The following is a 24224-nucleotide window of genomic DNA, read 5'->3' as shown; positions in this document are numbered from 1 at the left end:
TGTCATCAGCCGTGTTCCGAAAATGTGGCAATAAGTGTAAAGAAAAGTTATAGTGTCTATGTGGCCAAGGGTTGTCGACTGCTCTTGACATGGGTGACTCGGTATCGTGACCCTGGCGTTCAGCAGGCCGACTCCGGTCTTCTTGCATCATTACACAGACGGTGACGCGCCGCTACACACCAGCCTCAACTAGACCACGCTTTAATTGAAAATAGTACGGAGCTCTAGAGTGAGAGAGCGCATCAAGTGAAGAAGCGAAATTAGTGACTGGGTGGGGGAGATCTCAGACCCTCCAGCTAAAATATAAAATACATCAAAGGAAGTTATTTATAAAATAGCTGTGCCATCTAGCTCTAGCTGTGCTGCTGCTCCAGCATTGTCTCTGCATGCCACTACAATACCAAAATATATAAAGCTCATTGTAAAAACTAACTCTTCTAAGCACCATTACTGTTTACTTAGAACTTTCATGTCAATAAGTTGTATTCCGGGGCTGGAACCCCATCCTGTATCCTTCACTTACGGATAAACTACTGTAAGCTGAATTTCGGTGTTGGCAAAGTTTAGACTAAACTTCCATTTCTGACCTTATTGATTTGATTTGATTTATCCGATGGCCATTCTTGGCTGCTGAGCCATTCGACCATTTTCAGGAAAACCTCAGCAAATAGAAAAATCCATTCAGTAAGTGCTGCTCCCGATCAAAGGAATTTTGTTGAACTCGAAATTTTAGCATCACATTTAATTCTTCTTAATAGTACATAGCTCTAGGACCATAAATGTGAAAATAGCCTTTTAGAGGATGGCGACTCCTTCGAACTCTTTAACAATGGCGAATTTTTCTGGAAAAAAAAGTTGTCGAGATCCAGAGAAAATATCACAAAATGGCGTAATATGCTTTATAGTAAATAATTCAAAATACCATGATATTGCTCATTATTAAATTAATTAAATCAATATCACCCTTTATTATTGATCATTTATATAAGAAACGAGTAAAACGCTGTGTACCTACATGTCAGGAAGAAACCAGACGCTATTAAGGAAACATTCGACCATGTTTACGTTTGTTTTTGAGTATTTAAAATGCCTCCACCGTAAAATACGCGCAATGATTCTTTTACTTAGTGCTAAAGATGTGTAAGCGGATGATAACCATCGTGAGATCAGTGAAGTTTATGGGAGAAAACATTATGAGCAATGGAATGGTACGGAAATGGGTTAGAGCTTTTTAAAGATGGCCGCCCGAATGTTCATGATGTGGAACGAATTGAGCGACCTTCAGTAATTACTGTGGATTTGGTGCAGAAAATTGACGAAAAAGTGTAAGAGAACAGACGCTACCAATTGAACAATCTTTCTGCATTTGAAGATGCATCTGGGTGGTCAGCGCCACCCCGACGAGGTTGAGGGACAAAACGATCGTGTTGAAGTGGTTGTCAAATCAGGCGGCCGACTTCTATGAGGATGGAATCATAAGCTGGTTGTACGATACGATAAGTGCCTTAATATTAGAGAAGTAGATTCTGGCTTCCATACCAAAATAAAATTCTTAAAAAACGTACACTTGTTTTTTTTTTATATTTCCCAACGGTACTTGTTTAAAAAACGCGCCTCGTACCATATTTACTGTGCCTAGAAGTAGAAGTGATCGATTTTTAATTTAGATTAATAATCTTAACAACGCCAATCTGATGTTGTTGGGGCGAGATTCGCATTTCAATGTCTGTTGCGACATTATTTGATTTTTTTTAAACAGTTATAATGATTATAAGAGGATATATTGAATAGAGTGCACGTTACAGTGAGAGCAGTGGAATAGTCTAAGGTCGGCAGCGTTCTATTTACAAACGCACGGATATAGATCAAGTTAATGGCAATTGTTCCACCACACACTTCGTATGTTTATAATTAGATACACTGAATCCAACTAAATGATATATGTCTAGGAATAAATAAACAGTTTACTCTGTTATCGAAATGCCGTCGCTGAAAAACCTATCTGTTTATTATTGTGCTCCATTTTCACGATTTATTGTTTTTCTCCATGGTTAGCGAAGTGTTACTAAATTTTTCCATAGGCCATGGTGTCCGGCGCCGTCAGTGTGACTTTTTTCATCATGAACAAGAACTTGGACAACTTGGACTTACAGCAAAGTTGTTACGACAGTAATTTAGCCCAGGACACTCTATGGTGATAGGTAGGGTTCAGAAGCGCTTCTTAGTTTTTATAAAATCTTTAGTCCTCGCCAACGTTTCGACTGATTTATTGTCTTCTTCAGGGCCTGGATATTACAAATAAATAACACACAATTAGATTATTGAAACAGATAGGAATAAAAATCTTATTAAAACACTATTAGAAAGGATATTAATAAACATTCGTTAGTCTTAAGTTGTTAAATTTGTCGAAACGTTGGTGTAAAGACTGACTTGTTCTTTATCTTTACCGAATCCTCGCTAGTTTTTTAAGAGCATTTAGGAGCTTCACCTCTTCCATCGACTCGAACCGGGTTCTTGATCTTGATCTTCGGAAACAGGAAAAAGTAACACAGGGTGGTAAATCGTAGTATCAAAGAAGGTGAACGCAAGTTTTACTTAGCACAACTTCAAAGTATGTAAGAAAATAATTGAGTTTTAAATGATCTACTGAAGCTTTACAATCTCTTCATTCTACAAAGATGGCATTTCATTCGTTGCTTAAAGAACAAATGCAGCATTTATATGATAAAAATAAAGATGGCTCATCACATATTTTGCCAATAAGTCGCTATTTATCTGCCACCATTGCCGCTAATGGCACTTAATAACACATTCTACGGATTTTTAATACTGCTGATTAAAATAATAATAATTATCTAGCATTAAAATATTCTGAGGAAGGGGATTAGAATGTGAATGAAATAATAGACTCCTTCGCAAATTTTCTCTTCCTTGGAGCCTTCACCTGCTTCTCTTTTAAACCGCGTTGCTCTTAGAACCCCTGCCTAGGAGGCGGCGATCGTCTAAATAAAAGGGCTATGAAAGTCAATGATAGAATGATAGAGAATACCGTAGTATTGTAAACTTGATTGGAAAATTCACGAACAAACCATAAATAACGCAAACTCACGGCCAGAGATTTTCTTATTGAGAAAGCTGCGAAAAGGAACCCTTACAATTATAAAGACTGTTTATTGTAATTATATTTATTGTTTATAAAGACTTGGTCTTATAGCAATTGTTTCATTTATACATTCTAGTTTAGTCGGGGCAAAAAACAATAACGCAATTTTTTAACGCAAAAGTAACTAAATAAATAAAACATATAAAAACAGAAGTTATAACAAAAATAAGAACTCTTTTTTACAATACTGAGAAAGAGTGTCTATTATGGTTTATTCCATTTTAGAACAAATATATGGTGAAGACTTGAGGGAAGAATCCCCTCATGAAGATAAATGAAGACAAAATCTCGAGACAGCTGTCTGCCTCTCTTTGGGAAGCCAAATATAATATGGATGTATCAAGAACACCGAATTAATTTTCTACAACTTTTATTGATATAGCGAATTAAAACGTTTATTTCGTTATACAATAGTCTGTTGTATAAATACTGATCTAAAATAAAAATAAAAATTGTATTTGTGTGCATAAATAAGAACACTGAGACGAAGAAACATTAGTAGACGAAGAAGTATTTAGCGACCAGAAACTATATCAATATTTAGGGTTGAAGTAGCGAACATTCGATCAAATTAACTTGCCAACTTTGTCGAAACTTTAGCGATAAGATGGAGTTGTTGTTTTGACCGAATCCTCGCTACTCCAATCCTAAATATAAGGAAGAAGCCTTTTAAAGCTTGATGAGATGAATGAGTTTATACAAATTTAAAATTGACACTTTCAAATTTATTAACTTCAAATTTTTATTTATAAATTTTGTAGTTTTATTTTGTTAATTTTATATTTTTATTTAAAAAATTAATTTCATTTTGAACACATCTGTGAAGATTGTTCAACTGTAAGTTAAGTAACGACTGAGGAATATAGCCCATCTGCGGGACATTTTGGTACAAAAACGAAAATTCCTTATTTTGTTTAAAATTGACTACAGTAGAGCTTGCCTTTTGTGTACCTAATTTTTTAAATTTTGTTTTTTCTTCACAGACTTCAAAGAGAGACTGAGGAACTGGTTCTGATAGCTGAGAAACTTCTTAAATTGCTAGATCAATAAAAGAATGTTGCAGCGACTGAAAGCGGCTGTTTTTAGTTAAATCCATTTACATTAAAAACCCCAAAAGGCACATCTACATAAAATTCCGAATCGAATGACACCTCATTCATGAAAATCGGTTCACGCGTTTAGGCGCCACGCAGTTTACAAAAAAGGTAACAACAACAAGAAGAAGAAGAAGAAGAAGAAAAACAAGAACAACAACAATTTTTGAAAATGCCGTTTTTGCTCATTTTCGGCAACTTTTTTCTCGAAATCTATTAAATCTGGGGTGGTTGCAAAAAAATTACAGTTATTAAGGAGGGTTTGCCCTATATTTTAAAGAAAATTTGGGAATTTTATCTTTTATAGAAAAATAGAAAAAAATTGTCAAAGTTGGGTGTTTTTCAACGTTATGCTTTTTCGTGCAGTTTTTGATGGTCAACCCTTATACAACTGTCCTACCGGACAGTTTTAATTAAAACTTCTATTTTATTCTTGAGTGACTCAGTCGTTCCTGTAAAAACGCCAAGTCGTATCTCTCCGCTAGGTAGCCTGTGCTATTTTTTTTGAAGGATTTGATTCACTAAGAGAAATAAGAACAACCACTACAATGATGAATTCTTATTATTTTATTTTATTCTCAACAACATGGGTTAAGGCAGTCAAAAGAACACAACGCTATATGAATATAAAACAAAAACCTCTAGCTTCAATATTTTTTTACATTCAATATATCACACATATGTTTTATCATCTGTCCGTATTATTATAATTATTTAATAATTAATATGATTTTAACCAATTAAAATATTCGCCTACAGCTCGTCCAACCTGACCTTGATTGGTCTCACAATCAAACAGTAATTCTTAGCAAAATTAAAATTAAAATTATGAAAATAAATAACAATAACATTAGAATCCAAAACAGAAATTAGAAAAGTACCAAACATTAAGTTTGAAAAATTAAGCAAATTTAAAACAAGTAAGTTCAATAGTCTGCAATTGGCTAACTATTAGGTAACCACGGTTTCATGTTCATAGGTGAACTTATATGGAATTTAGTAAATTTATTGGGATTGAAGCCAGAACCCCCATCGAAAACTAACTTAACTGGCTTGTGGTATTGGGAAAAAAACGAGTAGCATGCTTGCCATTTAATAACTTCATAAGCGTTAGCTGTACGCATTGGATAACATTTATTGTCGAACTGTTTCTGCACAAGGATCGAACCATAGCCTTGTGCACTTGCATCACAGTGCAACTCAGTAAGTGCAGTGGGTGAATAAATAGCTATCAGCGGCTCTGATATTAGGAAATTCTTAAGTCGCTCAAAACAATTTGATTCTTCTTCGGACCATACGAAATTGATTTTAGATTTCAACAACTTATATAGTGGCTGGGCGACAATAGCAAAGTTATGAATAAATTTTCGGAAATAAGAAATTAATCCTAAGAAGCTATGCAATTCGCGAAAATTTTTGGGTATTGGGTAATTTGCAACTGCAGCAACATTTGCTGTGGAGGGACAAATCCCTTCACCATCCACTAAATACCCTAAGTGACAATCGGGTTTAACTGTGAGTGCTAGCTCTAAATTTGTTACGGGCTCTTTAGGTTTTTCAACATCATTATAATTTTCTTTAATAATATTTTTGACTTTACTTTGAATTTCTAATGATAATTCATTATTTATATCCAAATCAGGTTCATTAAGTTTTACGTTATTGGAAATATCAATATTTAAAATATCAGAAATACATTCACCTATCGGTTCTTCAACTAATGTACTTTTAACGTCAATATAAACATTATTACCCTGAAACTTAACCTGCAGTCCATCATATGAAAGAAAATCCCGACCTAACAAACAGATAGAATTCATAGTATTTTCCGGAACAACATAGAAAGTAATTGGAATTTTAATTGAATTAACAGATACATTTTGTTTAAGCTCTCCTAATATATTTAATTTACTTTTATTGACTCCTTCAAATTGAAATTTACGCGTATACGGACTTATAACTACATTAACAGGCAAAATATGTTCAGAAATTAGAGAAATCGGGCTACCACTGTCTAAAAAGGCGCTAATTTCTACGTCGTTTACCTCTAGCTTAATTTTTACTTCATAGGTTGGTGCTAACGATGAGCTCTCTGCAATCCAGCCAATAGAAGTCTCTTTTTGCGTGGTACCTCCAGTGAGCTGTCTCGATGTGGGACCTATTCGTGGACAGTCCTTTTTTTGATGTCCTTGAGATCCGCATTTGAAACAGGAATTAGGTTCTCGTTTCGGAGCCGTGCATGCTGAAGAAACATGACCCATTTTCCCGCAGTTGTAACATCGAACTACATTCGCCACACTCGTAGTACCTGCATTTTTCACTCTTCTTTCCTGCACTGACTCTGGAAATTTCTTGAATGCTAACGATTGACATTTCTCTTGATGTACTTTACTGCTTAACTTTATTTCTTCATAAATATCAATTCTTTTCTTAAATTCTGCAACTGTAGAGCAGCCAAAAAGAACAACTTTGTTTCTAATGTCATCATTGATGCCGTCGATTGTATATTTAATTAATGCATCATCTTCGATACTACCCCTTCCTGCCAGTTCACGCATGTGACAAAAGTATTCTTTAAGTGTCTCTTCTTTTTTCATTTTTCTGTTAACTAGCATCTGATGTAGAGTAGCACTATTTATCGTAGTTGGAAATTCAGCTCTTAAGACCCTCTTCAAATTAACCCAACTGTTTACATTCGGCTCACAATTAATTACTGTTTTTGCAAATCCTTTTATCGATTTCTTGGCATATATAAAAGTTTCCAAATCGTTCCATTTCAATAATTTCCTCATATCTTCAAATTCTTTAATCCACCGATTAGCGGTGTAATTGTCACTACCGGTGAAAGGACGAATAGAATCTTCTATATCTCTTAATAAAAATTTGGGATGGTAACACAACTCTGAATTACTTCTTTCTTCATCTTCTTTATTTTCTTCTTCTTTTACATCTTGCTCTTCAGTATCTTCATCTTCTTGCTCATTAACCGCTTCATTTAATATTTTTAAATTTTCTAAATTCATTAGACTTGTACAAATACGTTTGGATAGTTCGTCCGCATTTCCGTCATGGTCAATGTTAAGAATATTGCAGATTAGTGTAAGGTCACCATCAGTTAAATTTTCATGTATGAATTTAAGTTTGGCCTTATATTCTTCTGAATCCAACAAGAAACTAAATCCTTCAAATTTTCTGAGTCTAGCTCTTTTCTGACGATTTCCTTCGCACTCAAAAATTAATAAGTGGAGTGCTCGAATAGCGTTAATGGTAGAATTGCTAATATTTTTGTTAATTCTATCAATTTCTCCTAACGACGTCATATTTGCAAATAAATTAAACCAATGTAGTATATAACTGAGTTTTACTTACGGCCGATGAACAATCTGAATTGCTATTACTTCCTCGCAAATCAATTAGTTTATACGACAACTATTCACTATTTTTCAATGTTCAATTCGTTTCCTTTTCTTTGCAATATAACTTTATCTGCCTCTGATCAACTTTATCTGCCTCGTACCAATTTGATCTGCCTCGAACCAATTTGATCTGCCTCGAACCCCACACCTGAAGCTGAAGGAGTTGATTCACTAAGAGAAATAAGAACAACCACTACAATGATGAATTCTTATTATTTTATTTTATTCTCAACAACATGGGTTAAGGCAGTCAAAAGAACACAACGCTATATGAATATAAAACAAAAACCTCTAGCTTCAATATTTTTTTACATTCAATATATCACACATATGTTTTATCATCTGTCCGTATTATTATAATTATTTAATAATTAATATGATTTTAACCAATTAAAATATTCGCCTACATTTTTTAACTTCAAACTATGTGTGATAGGTGTTGCATCTATCTATTAAGATGGAAAATGTGCTCCGAAAAAAAGGCTCAAGTAGTGACTCAGCTCAAATTGCTTGACTTGGATAATTCGCTGCGAAAGGCAGAAGATCGGCAGCGGAAGATCACTGCCATTGATAGAATCTTTATCGAGGCAGACCTATTTCATGATTAATTATTAAGATGAACATGACGGCAATATCCGATTAAATTGATGCCTTTTTAATTTTTTGGTGAAATTAAGTTCCTGTAAATCAGACAGAAATGGCCAAACTTCCTCTCAGAAGCATTCAAAAAGTTTGTAATAATCTGAATAACTTAATAAATTAAATAATATTTATTACAATATTAAATTAAATTTTAACAAGGTAACGAATTAAGAAAACGGAATTCCCATAGTTTTATTCAATGTTAGTTTTTAAAACAAGAACTAAAAAACAATTGTTACATTGTTATTAACGAAGGATTTCACATAAATATAATTAAAAATAGTTTGAGAAAAGGTTAAATTAGTTATTTTTTTATTTTTTTTTACGTAGTTGGCTAGCCTGTGCTTTGTGATAGATGTATTCTCCAAAGTTACTGTTAATTGAGCTCTCCTCGTGTGAACAACCTGACCTGTTTGCATATATGCGCGTATTTGTTTCCATTTTTCACTGAAGTGTCTGATTATGTAAAATTGCCTTGGTGTTTTTTTTTTTTTTTGGAAAGTTTGCTTAATATTATAATTTTTGTGTCAAAACTATAATTCAATGATAGTTTTTCCAAGGGTGTCGATTGTTCCGCATCGATCGACAACTATCAGACCATAGAACGTTCGTCTTTATATCTTAAAATAGAGCAATTTAAACAAAAAATTCATGTAGATTTGGGAAATGCCAATTTTTAGCCGTTTTTGAAACTTTATTGTTTACCAAGTTTTCATTTTATCAAGAGTTTTCCTTACCATTCATTACCTCAAAATCGTCACCCCCTCATTTGAAATAAATAGATAAATCATTATCCACCTAGTTAATCCTAATGTGCTTAATGTTAATAAATCATTATCCACCTAGTTAATCCTAATGTGCTTAATGTTAATAAATCATTATCCACCTAGTTAATCCTAATGTGCTTAATGTTAATAAATCATTATCCACCTAGTTAATCCTAATGTGCTTAATGTTAATAAATCATTATCCACCTAGTTAATCCTAATGTGCTTAATGTTAATAAATCATTATCCACCTAGTTAATCCTAATGTGCTTAATATTACCACATCATTTTTTACTCTTACAACTTCTTATTTCATATATTCAATTTTCTTTTCGAATTTAATCCAGAGTCCATCACCTGTCCATTTATGATGTCTTCCACAGTGATCTGTGCATTCTATTGGTGTCCAATCTTTACAATTCGTTTCCTTTTATCATGGGAAACATGTTTGTGTAATTCTTCACACTGACCTAGTCAAGTTAGTGTATGTAAGAGAGAGGTGAGGTAACAAATATATATTGCCGAAACCTAGTTCGCAAGAAGCTGAGGTCTTATCTGTAAATTAGCATTTCCCGCAATACAGTATTGATGACCAATTGCCTTGATTTAGACTAGATAAATTAATTATATTCGTTTTTAACTTGTGATGCCGGGCAAAATTTGTCTTAACAGACAAAGTTCAAATTTTCAAACCGAGTGAAGAACATTGATGATGCCCTAGATCAGTGATGGCGAACCTATGTCCCGCGGGTCAGACACTGACCCGCGCAAGCCTTTTCAGTGACCCACAATTGCTAGGCAACCATTCGTTTGTTTACGCGGGTTGATTTAGATTTTCTAATTGTGTGTATAATTTATATTCTATATGCATTTTTTTCAATCACGCATTGACACAAAAGCAATTTAAAAGCTATCTTATAACCTTTAGTTTGATCATTATAGTTCTAAAACGCAAATGACGACAAATGCTTTTGTAGTATTTGAAATAAAGCAAAAGTTTTTAAAAAATATCAAATAAAATGTGTAATTTTAATCATATTTTGTTTGTTAAAAAAATCGACAACCCAAAGCAAATAACCATATTTAGATTTTTCTTCAGATAAAACACACTTTTGAAAGATTTTGTTCAGTTATGTTTGTAAAAAGAGACTTCCATAGCACTTGTTTCGTCCCATTTTACCCGTTAAGACAACTGAATTTTAAAGATGTTTAGTTTTGAAAATATTCAGATTAAAATTTTTAAACTTAACTCTTGTTCAAATGGGCATTAGTGACCCAAGAGCTAGTACTAAATAAAAATGAACAAAATTTGACCCATGTCTCAAAAAGGTTCGCCATCCCTGCCCTAAATTTAAATTTGCTTTTACTAAATGAAAAATTGGGTATTAAAAAGATTTAATCTTTCTTATTTTTCGAAATGGTTAGATGAATCATTAAAGTATAAAACAACATCTTAATTTAAACAATTTAAATAAAATAATTTGATTTTAATTTAATCTAAGAGCCGGCAGCATCATTAGAAACTGGGGATTCCGCGTGGAAACCCGGTTCGCCATCCCGGTTAGATGTTTATAATAGTTAAAACAAAATCACAGATAATTTTGTTATGAGTTATTTTTATTGATATCTTAATTTGTAAAACACCGATCTGCTGCCGACTGATCATTTGCAACTATTAATTTATTTCTATTTTTGTTTTTTAATGATAAAGTAAAAGTTATGATTCTGAATCAATTTAAGGCGCCTCAAGATCTGAGGCTAGGTTAGGGCAAGGTGGACACGGGATTTCCGCGCGGATATTATTATTTCTGACAGTGTAAATTGGGTTAGTGTAAATCTGCCATTTGGAAGATCTTTACAATTCAGTGTATAAACTAGTTATTTTTCTCAAACTGAATAATAGAAATAGATGATTGTAGATTTGGATAGAGCTGAATAATACAGTGTTGAAGTCTATTTATCAAAACAAAGTGTATTTTGAATCCTAACCACATAGCTCGTTATATAATGTTTATTTTTAACATATATGTATATTGGGCATGTATATATATTGAGAGCTAGAGAGAGCGGCAAGTGAGTCATGTTATTGAGATGAAACTGGTTGTAATGTCTCTTTTTATACTATGAACAATGGAAGGTGGAGTCTGTCTAGTCAGCTTTACTTTCTTTTTTATTCAATTTTGGTTGTTTTATTTATTAAGGGTCGTGAACATCTCGAAGCTGAGTGAAAAATTTACTTCTATGACTTCATAGTTTCAAAATTGCTATTCTATAATTTCATTTAGTAAACTATTTCTAGTATTTGAAGAGAAGTTTGCTGTTGTTCAGAACCGTTTTAAAGTGCTTATTAGATAGATATTGGATGTTCTAGATACAAATGAAATTGAACGGGGGCGGACACAAATTAACCTTCAGAGGTCAGAGTTCCTAAAGGTAGTGTTGTAGGGCCAATACTCTTCATTACATAGATTGCCACCACTATAACTTTCACTTATCTAGTTGATCATAACCATCCACCAACCACATGCTGATCCTGTGGAGTTTAGCCGCCTTTTGCACCAACATTTACTCTTTCTTGAGCAATGGCTATGTAGTTAAGTAGAGAGACAAAATTAATATTAGAAAATCTCAGAACAGAACGTTAACCTCATGACGAACCATCAGATTCCACTTCCCTATGCAGATACAGTGTGGTACCTTGGACTGTACATTGACAAACGACTGAGGTTTTATTCGCACAAATGTACTAAAAAATCGTAATCGCTGCTAGCGACTAAGTACGATCAAAACAGACATAAACAATACTGATTCACGTCATTCTCCGTGAAAACCGGTTTGGCCTCGAACTGTTTGGATCTGTCAAGCAATGAAATTTGTCGCCTTCAGATCTTTGCAGTCTCCAATGCTCCATAGTGTACTCCAACAGAACAACTATAACCTAAACATACCATATTCATTAAAGGTTTTGTAATTTATCTCTTCATTCACCTCTTCTTGTAATTCATATTTTTCTTTACATCTAGAAATATATGTATCCATTTTGGAATATTTATTACTTAAATTTTGAAACTATTTCATATCATTATTTCTAATTCAATGTTTTTTTGAAAAGGCTGAGGTTATGCGTTTAATACAGATTCATGCCCGTGGTGCCTCCCCCTACTGGTGCCGGGTGAGATTGTAACCCAAAATTGGGTATGTCCTTCCCAATGCTGGAATCCTTCAGGCTAGAATCCTCACCTTTGCACGAAAGTAACACAGTCCTGTTTGTTTTTTACTTACTCTTAAGAGGCAGAATTGCTTTAATGTAGGTTTTGGTAAGCTATTCTCTGAAAGTAAAAAGTTTTTTTGGCTGAAAAGTGATTTTCTCAAAATTATTCTGCGTACATGTTCAAATTATGAGATCAGTATAATTAAAAAAAAAAAGAACATGGCAAATTTGATCATCGCTCTTTTAGGTACCACTTCGGTGAAGATCATCGCCGATTCACGCCAAGATAAACCCACTGAACAGTTTTAAAATTAGCTCTTCCCTTTTCTGTTTTTTGTTTATAAATTTAAATTGTTCTAAAATATACATTGTTAAACATACGTAAATAAACATATAAAATGAAATATAAAAACTATATATTTACATGGAGAAAGGTATTTAAAAAAAGCCCACGTGTTAAGAAGTAGTAAAAGGGAAAATAATAAAACGCTTTTCCAACTGTTTTATAGCACGTGTTGTCTAGACAAAACAATTTGCAGTTTTGACTTGAAGTAAATAGTGGTTGGATTGCCAAACTGGTCCATCAATCCTTTATTCTACTGATGTTTTCTTTTCTGAACTGGGGTTTTCCCTTAATAAAAATGAGTGAATTTCGTAATAGGAAAACACTAGTAAAAATACTATTGTGTTTTCACTAGTTTGCTTATACATAAACACAGCCACTTTGTAAATTTACAATACCTTTTGTTATAGTTAGTTTATTTTAGGATCTTTTTTTATTTTTATCTTATTTTTCCTCGTTAAGGTCTGTCTTCGTGTGTAGGAAAATGCGCTTTAATGAAAGAAGTTTTAACTGAAATAAATAATTAGTAGTTAGATATTGTAATCATTATGTATCAGCGTATGTGTATAGATCGAACAAAGATTTTTTTTTTCGATAACTAGGTAACAACCATTTCGATCAATTTATCTTCATCGAACATCATCTTCCATCTTTCTGTTGTACTTATTATTCCATAACGTGTGCAAGAAATTATGCGTAAAGCTAAAGGTGCCAAGTAATGCGTGCAGAAAGTAAAGGAAATCCAGTTCGAGAAGCAGGCTAATCATGAGAGAGCTCTTTTTATAAATTATAGGTTTTTAGATAAAGGAGGGGAGTTACTACTAGTGAATATTTTTGAGTAATAAAAATATTAATTCATAGTGAAATGTGCGATAATTACTCCATCGTGTCTTTAATAGAGTCAGATCTTGGCTGTGAGTTGGTTGAAAGCGAATAAGTGTTTACGTTATAATGGCGCGTTAATGTTTATTTTCTTACATAATGCTAACTATGGCTTTGGTACATTGGTATGGCTGTACAATCAACATGGGTGGCCCCGGGCGAGAATTCCAAACGCAAACTCAGTACCAAATTAAATGGACACAAACAAGAGACAAATTGTTACCTGTTAGTGCTGAGATAGACTCGTTTTTAGACCGACATGCTCCTAACACTGTCCTCTAATGTTCAGACTGGTCTCTCTCCCCCACCCTGACTGTAGCTGTTTCAGACCAGGCATCCGTTAATTGCCCAGACTACTCTAGCTAGACTCTATATTATGTATCTTGAGTCTTGCCTAACTGGGCATCATCTCTAATAACTTCATCGGTGTCCCAAATTAATGGACTGGTGACGTGCAGTCTGTCCACTGCAAAAGATCTCATTGTACAAAAACCTCTTTTTACCGCTTTCCTGTAATGAACACTTCCCATTCTAATTAAGTCGACGTACAATATTCCTCTTAAGTAAGTGGACTAATAATAAAATCACTAAAATTTTCTGCCCATTATACATATTTAATTTAAGATCATTGGCGTTCGGTGTTTTCACAGTACTCTGCCAGTTTTCGGACATGGTTCTCTCGTTACAACACTGTCAACCAACAGACAATGAACTGGAGAGGAAAGGGTCTGACGATGTTAAATACATCACTTAAATACTGTTATTAGATAGATAGATAGATTAGTCCTGGGCGGCCTCAAGGCCTACGCCACTGCGAACCCTTTGGATCTATTGTGGCTCCCCTCACTCTAAAGCTCACCCTCCAGACCTGTCCTTTTAATCAGACTCTTAATGCTGGAGAGCGACTCTTGGGTATAGCTCACAAATACTGTTATTATTTTCCCAAAGAGAAGGAAGCTGACAGGTTGGGATGAAAAACCTTAACAGCCAGCCCTTAAAGGCAGGTATGTTGCCTGCCTACAACCCTCTCTGTTCGATCGAAAGTTTAGGATTCAGTAATCCTGGCAAAGAGACCAATCCTCGTACCAATTCGTTTGACCAGCTCTTAAAAACAGTTTCTGGGGGGAGGGGGCACCACAATCAGGAATTTCTTCGCCGACAGAAGAATCAGAGCCCCAATCTAGATTACAATCCCACATCACAATATCAGTCGATTTTCAATATAGCAAAGTTTCCTTTTCTTCAATGAACGTAAGCGTATATAAAGGTTTAATTTTATAATACCAAATGGACATGAACTCCATAAATAGTGGTGTGAAAATTTTATTTCAAGATAGATCAGAAAAAAACTTACTGGCCTTGACGCAGTGGTGAACCTAGTCCAGAAACTATAACCTCTCTATTTAAAATTTATGATTTCACTATTTAGATTACACTTAAAATCAATTTACTCTTTACAGAATGTGGAAAGATAGCAATGGTAGAGAAAGCATTTGATATACTCCAAGAAATAATTTTAAATTGATGGGCTGGTGAAAACAATTCACCAGCACGCCCGCACGAAGGTCACTAAGTAATTATATCATATTAAAAGGAAAAATGTATAGTTTATCACGGAATTTTAACACACTTTCTCTGCTTAAACGTGCTTTGATAGGTGGGCGCTTAGAGGTTAGAACCGCAATGCTTAGATGTAGGGTGGTTTAAGCTCTTAAACTAACTGAAACCATTCTCGTAAACCTTTTCAATAAATTGCAATACATTGGAATGCTAACTAGAAACAAGGGAAATTATACTATAATTAATATTATCTAGTTGGAGAAAATGTTCCTTGAAATAGTATTGAAATATCCATCAGCAAGATAATTTGCTCTCCAACTCTTTTATTTATTTAAATTTTAGGGTTTGAGGGGCTCCATTCACTGGCTAATAAATGAAATCTCTAATCCCAATCCTTCGAACTTCATGAAGCTTAACTAAACATTCTCACTTAAGAAATTAACAGATCGAAATTTGGGTTCACTTATCCGTTATAAACCGGCTTTTGCCGTTTGCTTTGAAATTATATCTATTACTAAATTATTGCTCTCAACCTGTAAGTTTAATTTCATTTTAAGAGATCAATGGAAGCCAGCATTTAGATTCTAAAAACGAAAGAAGCTGCTAGATTAATCACATCTACATCTCGTATTAATAGCCATTTTTATTTTTTATTTTGTAATCTTAAGCGCGATAACATTTGAGTCTTTGGAACTTATGTGTGTGCGCTGCCGGCCTCCGGACAGTGTCCTCTCGTTACAGATAACACTGTCCATCCCCCGACTGGGAGCTATAAAAAGCTCCAAGGAAGAGAAAATCTATTTTTAAAGAGCTAGCAGCTGGATTCGAACCCGGAATCCTTGCGTGGGAATCAAGTACGCTAATCACTGAGCTAATATCTTCTATTTCTACCTAATTTAAACTTCCATATATGAGAAGTGAATTAAATACTGCATTAATTGTTAAATCTACTATATTTCATATTTACTAAATTTGTAAATAATTTGCATAGACTGTTGAGTGATTTAAATTTATAATTTGGGCGCAGAAAGACATGCATAAATTGTTTCTTTCAATAATTAGTGATCACTTTATTAATTTTGAATTATTATTGTGTAGAAGAGTTTTTGTTATTAAAGTATACGTTCCAAAGGCAGTAGATGGACGTGTACCTGAGGCGCCAATTAGCTTTACAAGTGAAAACATAACACAACTTGTTTTTAACATTAATTGCTACCAACTTAAGGGCTGTTATAATTATTAGGTTACCGTTAAAATTTATTGTAAAGCAAGAATAAATTAAAAGTATCCGCCTTTTAATTAATCAAAATTAAAATACCAAAGATTTCATACTCTTTATTCAGTTGGAAAGTCGTACTGAACGCATGGCTGAGAAGTAGTGGTCACTGGTGTTTCTAAAGAAAGATTTATAACGTTCGACCTCTTTTTATCAGATATACTCGTAACATAGGATTCAAATATATTCTTTGGGTCAGTTTATTGTTACACCTACATCGCTAGTAGATCAATTGATAACTAAAGTTTTAGTCAAAATGCTGCTTCCTCATTTTTTTCATTTGGTCTTTTTCCTAAAATAATGCGTAATTGAAAACATTTTTTTAAAATTTAAATTAAACACTTTTATTCCATACTGCTCTTTGTACTAGCTCTAATCCTCTCGTGCTGTCTCTCGCCTCCTCTGACATCTCTAATAATCCTCCTCGCCGACTAAATCGCCTGCAACATTGTTTCAAATGATTTGATTAATGCGGGATTCTTAAGGAGGTGCGAAGATAGGCTCTCCTCTAAAATCAAGTTCTAAGATCTGATCTAAGATACTTTCTTGATTATGATTAGTCCACCCGAAATTCCGAGCAGGTAAACACATGAAAGTGCGTTGTAGAAATTGCGTTTTCTATAATTTTTTTGATAAAAATTGCCAGCTTCTCTTTCTCTCTTTCACACACAGAAGAGAATGAATGGTAGAACAAAACTAGTGAATTATGGAAACTAAAATTGCTTCATCATTTCCATTTAAATTATTCTTTAAAAAAGATTAAAAAAAAGTGGCAATTCGTACAATTAGATACAAAATACTTTCTGGGTTATTTTGTGCTTTATTTCCTTTCTCCGTTTAAAAGTGGTGTGAAGCACTTCCTGGATTTAAAGTTAACAAATCTTGATCCAAACCTTACACTCTGAAACGTTTATGATTTCCTAATTTCAAATTTGGTTAGACTTTTCTTCTCTAGGTAAGTTCCCATGGAAAAAGCCGTCATTCTGGGGTAACCACTCTCTAGGAAAAGATTTTTATAAGGAAATGGACTTGCCACCCTAGGGACTTTGGTCCCTAAAGACCTGTCATGACTATTCCAACAAGGAAAACATGAAGCATGCTGGATTCAGTCGAAAAAAAAAAGTTTTGAAACTTTCTCAGTGCAGGAGCTGTGACGTACCTTTTCCTTAGTAGTAAGTTAAACTTTATAGCAGTGAACATGTTAAATATTGAAGTCGACCATTTTTGTGACACAATTTGGTAACATTCAAGAAAATGAAATTATACGTATAAACTACAGTAAGAGAGCCAGCTGTAAACTGTGGTTTATTTTAAATTGAAATATAAGAGTTTTCGGTTTGTGTTTTTGAAAAATTCCTTTAAAAGACGACTTTATTTTTTGGTCAATCAACTATGGTTGTCCCTTTCAAGAAAACGCTACATCTGGTAGATTTGTCAGTTTCTTCAATCCATCTTAATTTTGATAAACTCCTCTTCTAATCGTTTCCAACGTTGAGGTTTTTATTCAACCATTTATTCCATTTCAATTTCTTTGCTGCTACCAAAGCATTTCCGTCCTTCTCTTAAGGTAACAACGTTTTTCGATCTTTATATTTAAATTAAAAAAAAAGAAGTAGAACTGATCGATTAGAGTGTATTGATTGAAATAAGAGAAGCCTGATAGATTTAGATTAGAAACATTAACAAAATCTTACTCTGTTGCTTGACTTAGGTTAGGGTCCAGGTGTTAGCGACTATTCATGCTGTATTGATTATATTTAAGGGCTTCTTCATCATACGATAGCATTGTAACAGTAGAGTTTAGACAGTGTATATGGCAAGATGGAGTAAAATAAGGATTTGGGCAGTGTCCAAATCTAGTTGCTAGTTTTGGCAGCGATCCGTGCACTAGGCACTTCTATTGCTGATGTTCTCTCTGTCTAATTATATCGCTCTCTCACTTGACGTCCCTCACGAAACGTTACACACACAAATACACACGCCGACACTCTATAGACATAACACCGCCTTTTAAAACCTGCTTTCTTTAACTTGAGGAATAAAAAGAAAAAAGAAACTGCCGGCCCAGCTTGCCGCCTGTATGGTGCGCGCGCGCTCTTCCAGAGAGCCTCACAGTTCCCAGACGGCTGTGGGCCGTCCGCACGGTCGGTGCACCGATAAATTTAAATTCAGCCCAGGACTGTCCTCTACGTGGAGGGAATCATCATTGTCTTTTTGGATATAATATAAAAGGTGGGCACGGAACACATCCAGAGAAAGATAGTTGTGTGTTTGAGGCTAGTGTAGGTGAAGTATATAAGAAGAACTATAGCAAGTTGAATGTGATAGTGTATAATAACAAAGGGACATGCATGTGTGTTTATTATAAGAGACTAAGTGGAGGCGTCCTAGTCTGTTTTCGTACTGCCCAAGGACACAACTGGAATAAATATTAGTTTTTTAAACAAAATAAAATATTATGCCTTCTTTGCTAGGATCGCGACGTCCACTATAAGTGGCCATAATTAAAGTGTAAACATAGTAATTATTATGACAGTGCTTTAAATTCCAGAACATTATGAAGCGCTTCATTTTTAGAGCATTTCAGTCGCTTGAATTTCAAATGTGCTCAAGGATATTCTACAATTTAGATTGTGGTTTTTTTTTTATTAAATTTGAAATTTTATTATTCAATCCAAACTAAAACTTGACTACTTGTAAATGGGACAATTGTGTGTGCTAATCTGAAATCGACTTCCTACTTTATTTTAAAGGTTTTAATGGTGAAATTTTTACTTTCAATTTCATTCTATATTGATTATAAACTTTAATATTCGTAATATGAGCTCCGCAGCCTCGCTTATCCGGGCTCTTAATAACACCCAACAGTTTACTTGAGGGACATTTTCTTATTTAGGTAAATATAAAAGCTCGAATCCAAATATTCCAAATACGATACTCTGATTAAATTTTTAAAATGTGATTATATTACGACATGAGATGACATAGTTTTATGTTGATCAGTTCAAAATTTAATAACATAAAGATTCATTTGGAAATTATTTAATTCGTAATTTTTAAGCTTTAAGAAAATCAGGCAAACTAAAATCACCAATTTATGTTCATGATTGACTCACTGTATAATTTATGTTTTAAACCATTCTTAGAATATTTTAACGTCAACATTTATAATTATTTTAAACGCCAAATTAAGTTTAGTAACAGTTTAAGTTTTGAGAATGGTTGAATTTATGTAATTGTAATAAATGCAATAAATAAAAGAAGACTGTTACAAATGGAATGTCCTATCAGATTTTTAAACTTGTAAGGAGTTTTAATTATTGTTACCTGTGAAAAATCGGTCTAAATCAAGTATTATTAATTCTTGCATTAAAGAAGTGCATAACCCATTAATCGTTTATGAATACTCTTAAATTTTAAAAAGTTACTCTTGCCAACTCAAAAACATGTTATTGGAAAATGAACATATTCAAATTCATAAAACATATTACAGTTACTTTTTGTTGTATAAGTAAAATCCCAGAAATAAGAGAATTTATTAAATTCTGCTAAATAACTCTGTGTACAATAAAATCAAAGCTCTTAGTACATCTATCAGGGCTAACAGTGAACTAGACCATCCTTTTATAAACTTGACATGCCTTTTCTCAGTGAGGCTTTCCAGTTTTCCATCAAATTATCTTTTGAAAATAACAGCAATAAATACACAAGTGATGTACATGCACAAGGTATAATCTTGAAGATCTGTTTCACTTAACTTCTGTTTTCTCTTTTTATAAATCGTTTCCTGATGAAGGACATTAACACATAATGAAAACCTACATAAATCTCACGTCACTAACACTTGAAGTAAACAATATGCAAGTATTTATATAAAAAATTATAAAACTTTATTATTATAGACAATTACAGTGGTAGAAAAGACGTGTTTAAGTGAAATGTGTGAACTACGTAAAGGTTATAAGCAGACAATGTTCTATTTTCAGTAGGTAATCTTACAAGTATAACATTACCCTAAATTTCTTGTGGAAAAAGTTGTATTTTTAATGTATTTAAAAGTAAAATTTTATTTTACTTTTTCAGTTTTATTTATAGTTTACTTATCAAAAAATTGTTTATTTAAAGAAGCTTTATTCATTTTTTGAAAGGTGTGGCCCAAGAACAAATTATGATACAATACATATAAATCGCTACAGTTCTTTATATGAAATCTATCCCAGCACAAAAAAGCGAAAAATATTTCTTTATAATATAGGGCAGATCCTCCTTTATAACTTTAATTTCTTTTGCAACAACCCAGATATAATAGATTTCGAAAAAAAGTTGCTGAAAATGAGCAAAAACGGCATTTTCAGAAATTGTTGTTGTTCTTTTACTTCTTGTTGTTGTTCCTTTTTTTTTTTTTTAAAAAAAAAAAAAACAACGTAGCGCCTAAACGCGGGAACCGATTAGCATGAGGTGTCATTCGATCAGGAATTTTATGTAGATGTGCCTTTTTGGGAGTCTCGAAGCTGTACATCGCATGGAAAGAGAAGTTAGCCCAATATATGTAAGGCCCCCTCCAAAATTATTATTGCTAATAACTGTTAGTCTTAGCCCGATATTGATGAAATTTGGCAGGATGAAAGGGTTCATCAGCTCCCCTAGTAATATTAAAGCGATATTCCGCTTTTACACCTATTAAGGGAAAGTATTGCAATCTTTACAAATAATTGGCGGGTGAATCGATTTTTATGAATGAAGTGTCATTCGAATCGATTTGTTTTTATTTATTAGCACTTTAGAAGTGTCGACGCTGTTGTTCTTAAGCGGTAAATTACAAGTAATAGACTTAGTAGTATTAGAAATGAAGAATAGATTAAATAATAAATAGTTTAATGGCCTAATTTAAAGAATTTAGGATAATTGCTATCAACCCTACATCATTCCATCACAGTTCCCTCAAAGCCTAAAGCGTTGGTGGCTCCGTGATCATCTTGACGCATAATGCCGATTCCTAGGGTGGCTGCTTGCCTTCTAACTCTAGTTTGGCTCTTTCATATCACTCATGTCCCTCTATGTATTTGTGTGTATACTGGTTTTATTAAACAGATAATTTATCATTCATCGGTTTTGCTTATTGTACTGATTACAAATGCAAAATAAATAAAAGTAAACTTGTAATTGGTTTTTTAAGGATTAAATCCATAAAGGAGCCTTTAAAACCCAAGGTTATATAATGCAGTAATAAAAATAAGAACTTTAAACTGGCACTGTGTGAGTGAATGTGAGGTATGGATAGCAAGGTCGTGCATGCACTTGTCTACCGGATCTTTAATACTACTACATAGTGGCCCTCCAAAGCTAATATGGATTGTGGTGCTGGGTTCGATTCCCGGTCCCTCGCATTCTATTTAATGGGATTAATAACAGAATTGATTGTAAAGTACGTTTGCAACTCGCCTCCACTTGGGTAGTTCAGTGGTTGGCTCTTTGATTTTCTTTTTCTTTCTAGTAGCGTTTTATACAGCACACTGTCCAGTAATGGAGTATAACAAGTGAACACGGTCTGACAAATCAACTTGTTGACCCTTTGGTTGATTTTGCCCAAAAACTAATAGGTGGCAACGATTTAAATTATCAACGTTGAACTTTCTTGAATTTTCGGTTTTTGAGTTTACGCTGCCCATCCGTAGATCCCTCATGGAAGGTCCACACGATGGCAATACGATCTCTTACGACTTGTAGAATAAGTCATAATAATAATATTAAATCTTCTTAACAAAAACTTACAGTTTAAAAATTCAAGTATGAGGGTTGATTAAACGACTAAGAGCACACAAATCATCAAGTACCCAACATTTCATTCATTCTTCAGCTCGTAAGGTGATAGCTATGTCACCAGTTCCTATCTAAAAACTGAGAAAAATGGAAATTTTGTATCAGTGGAACATAATGCAGTAGGAGCTCGCTGCAAGTTCTTGTTGAAGAGGCATTTTCAGATTGGAAGAAACAGTGAGCCAATCAGAATCAGTTGAGCAAATCCTTTTTTGCCACGTAGGATAGCTCTAATCACTTCTTCCTGCTAAGATTTATAAAAATAGAGATGAGATTTAAATAGTTATTAGTAAATAACTGTTTTAGAGAGAGGTCTTACATGAATTTAGCCAACTCCTTTTCATAATAATGTAGAGCATCGAGAGCTCCATAAGAAGTCAAATCAACATGAAATTCCGAATCGAATGACACCTCATTCATAAAAATCGGTTTGAGCGTTTTGGCGTTACGTTGTTTACAGAAAAGGTAACAACAATAACAATTTTTGAAAATGCCGTTTTTGCTCAATTTTTGGCATTGTTTTTCTCGAAAACTGAGTAATCCAAAAATTGCTGTAGCAAAAAAGAAAAAATCAGTTATAAAGGAGGATTTGCCCTATACTTTAAAGAAAATTTGGGGATTTTATCTTTTGTAGGGAAAGAGAAAAAAATTTGTCAAAGTTTGGTGTTTTTCAACGTTACGCTTTTTCGTGCAGTTTTAAAATGTAAAACTGTATTATTATTGTTATATTTGAGGAATAGTGATAACATTTTTCTTATTTTGGAGATTGAGTGAAGTTGGTCTATTGTTAATCTAATTATCTTTAACTGGAGCAAAAGGAAAATACAGAAAATAGAAGTAATAATTAACTTATCGAGATCGTGACTTTGAAAATTCGATTCGAAGGAGTTTGGCCCGTGCCCGCTTGGTGTGTTGTAGTAAATCACGCGCGGGTTTACTAAATGAATATTCTATATATAGTAAGAGTGATGAGATGTGAGAAGACGAAGGAAACGAAGGCGTCATTAATGCCAGCGGAACTAGTGTACTAGCTGCCAGGGTTTTACAGTGGAGCTCAACTAGCTAGTACGTAACTCGATCGTGACCAGGCTACCTCACAACGCAGTCTACAGCTCCGTGCCTCTTTTTATGAATGAATTCAGCATAAATAAAAAATGATGTAATAGATTGTACATGATCCCCTAATACATGAAATCTACGCTTTTTCAATGATTACCTCCATTTTTCAAGCAATAGGTAGAAATGAATTTTCTAAAATTGATTTTTTATTATTCTAAATTTGCGGTTTAAGAAGCTCCTAGAAAGAGAAAATCTAAGGACCAGCGGCTGGATTCGAACTTGTGATCTCTGAGGGGGAATCCAGTACGCTAATCACTAAGCTAATTCGTTCCCTAAATCGATTTCAAATAGATTGTTTCTTGAAAGTTTAAATATGTATTGCTTGCCTGAAAAATCATATTTTTATGAGTACAAAGTTTGTCATATTGCATACAAATTAAATAAATAGAGCACTTAAAATAAAAAGTGCAAGGAATTTCATTATCTACGTATTTACTTGTTGATTTATTGTATAAGACAAATACGTCGTTACAATAGAGTTGTGTTGACAAACAATAAGATAAAATAAACTTACACTTTTAACTTAATTGATAAATGATAACTTTTTCTGAAACATTGCAGTTGCAACAAAGATAAATTTAAAAAATAATAAAATAAAGTAAAAATATTAATAATATAACTGATTATCATTCTTTAAAAAATAAAATGGTTAATGTATTCCCTTTTATAAAGACAAGAAAAAATAATAATACATCTTACTATATATAACAAAATCATATAAAAAACAAATACTACTAAAAATATAGATACTATAATTACTACTACTACAACTACTAATATAGATACTATAATACTACAAATATTGATTCTCAAAAATAGATTAAGAAAATAACAATAAAAATTCCCTTAATTTTAAGTAGAAGTTCATGTACTTCTACAGCTTGAATAGGCTTTCTTTTTTCTGACTAGTAACGACTCTCTCCATGCTAAG

At 33.4% G+C, this 24224-nt stretch overlaps 1 protein-coding gene across 5 annotated transcripts in view; it reads left to right on the top strand.

The window, feature by feature from the left end:
* vn (membrane-bound neuregulin protein vein) overlaps window positions 1-24224 on the top strand; it is a 233046-nt gene that overhangs the window by 57710 nt on the left and 151112 nt on the right. The window lies entirely within an intron of this gene.

The sequence above is a fragment of the Rhodnius prolixus genome, unplaced genomic scaffold (genome assembly GCF_049639745.1).
Source record: "Rhodnius prolixus isolate KJV_2025 unplaced genomic scaffold, Rpr scaffold_1, whole genome shotgun sequence".
NCBI classification, from domain to species: Eukaryota; Metazoa; Arthropoda; class Insecta; order Hemiptera; family Reduviidae; genus Rhodnius; species Rhodnius prolixus.
This window is presented reverse-complemented; position numbering and strand designations above follow the sequence as displayed.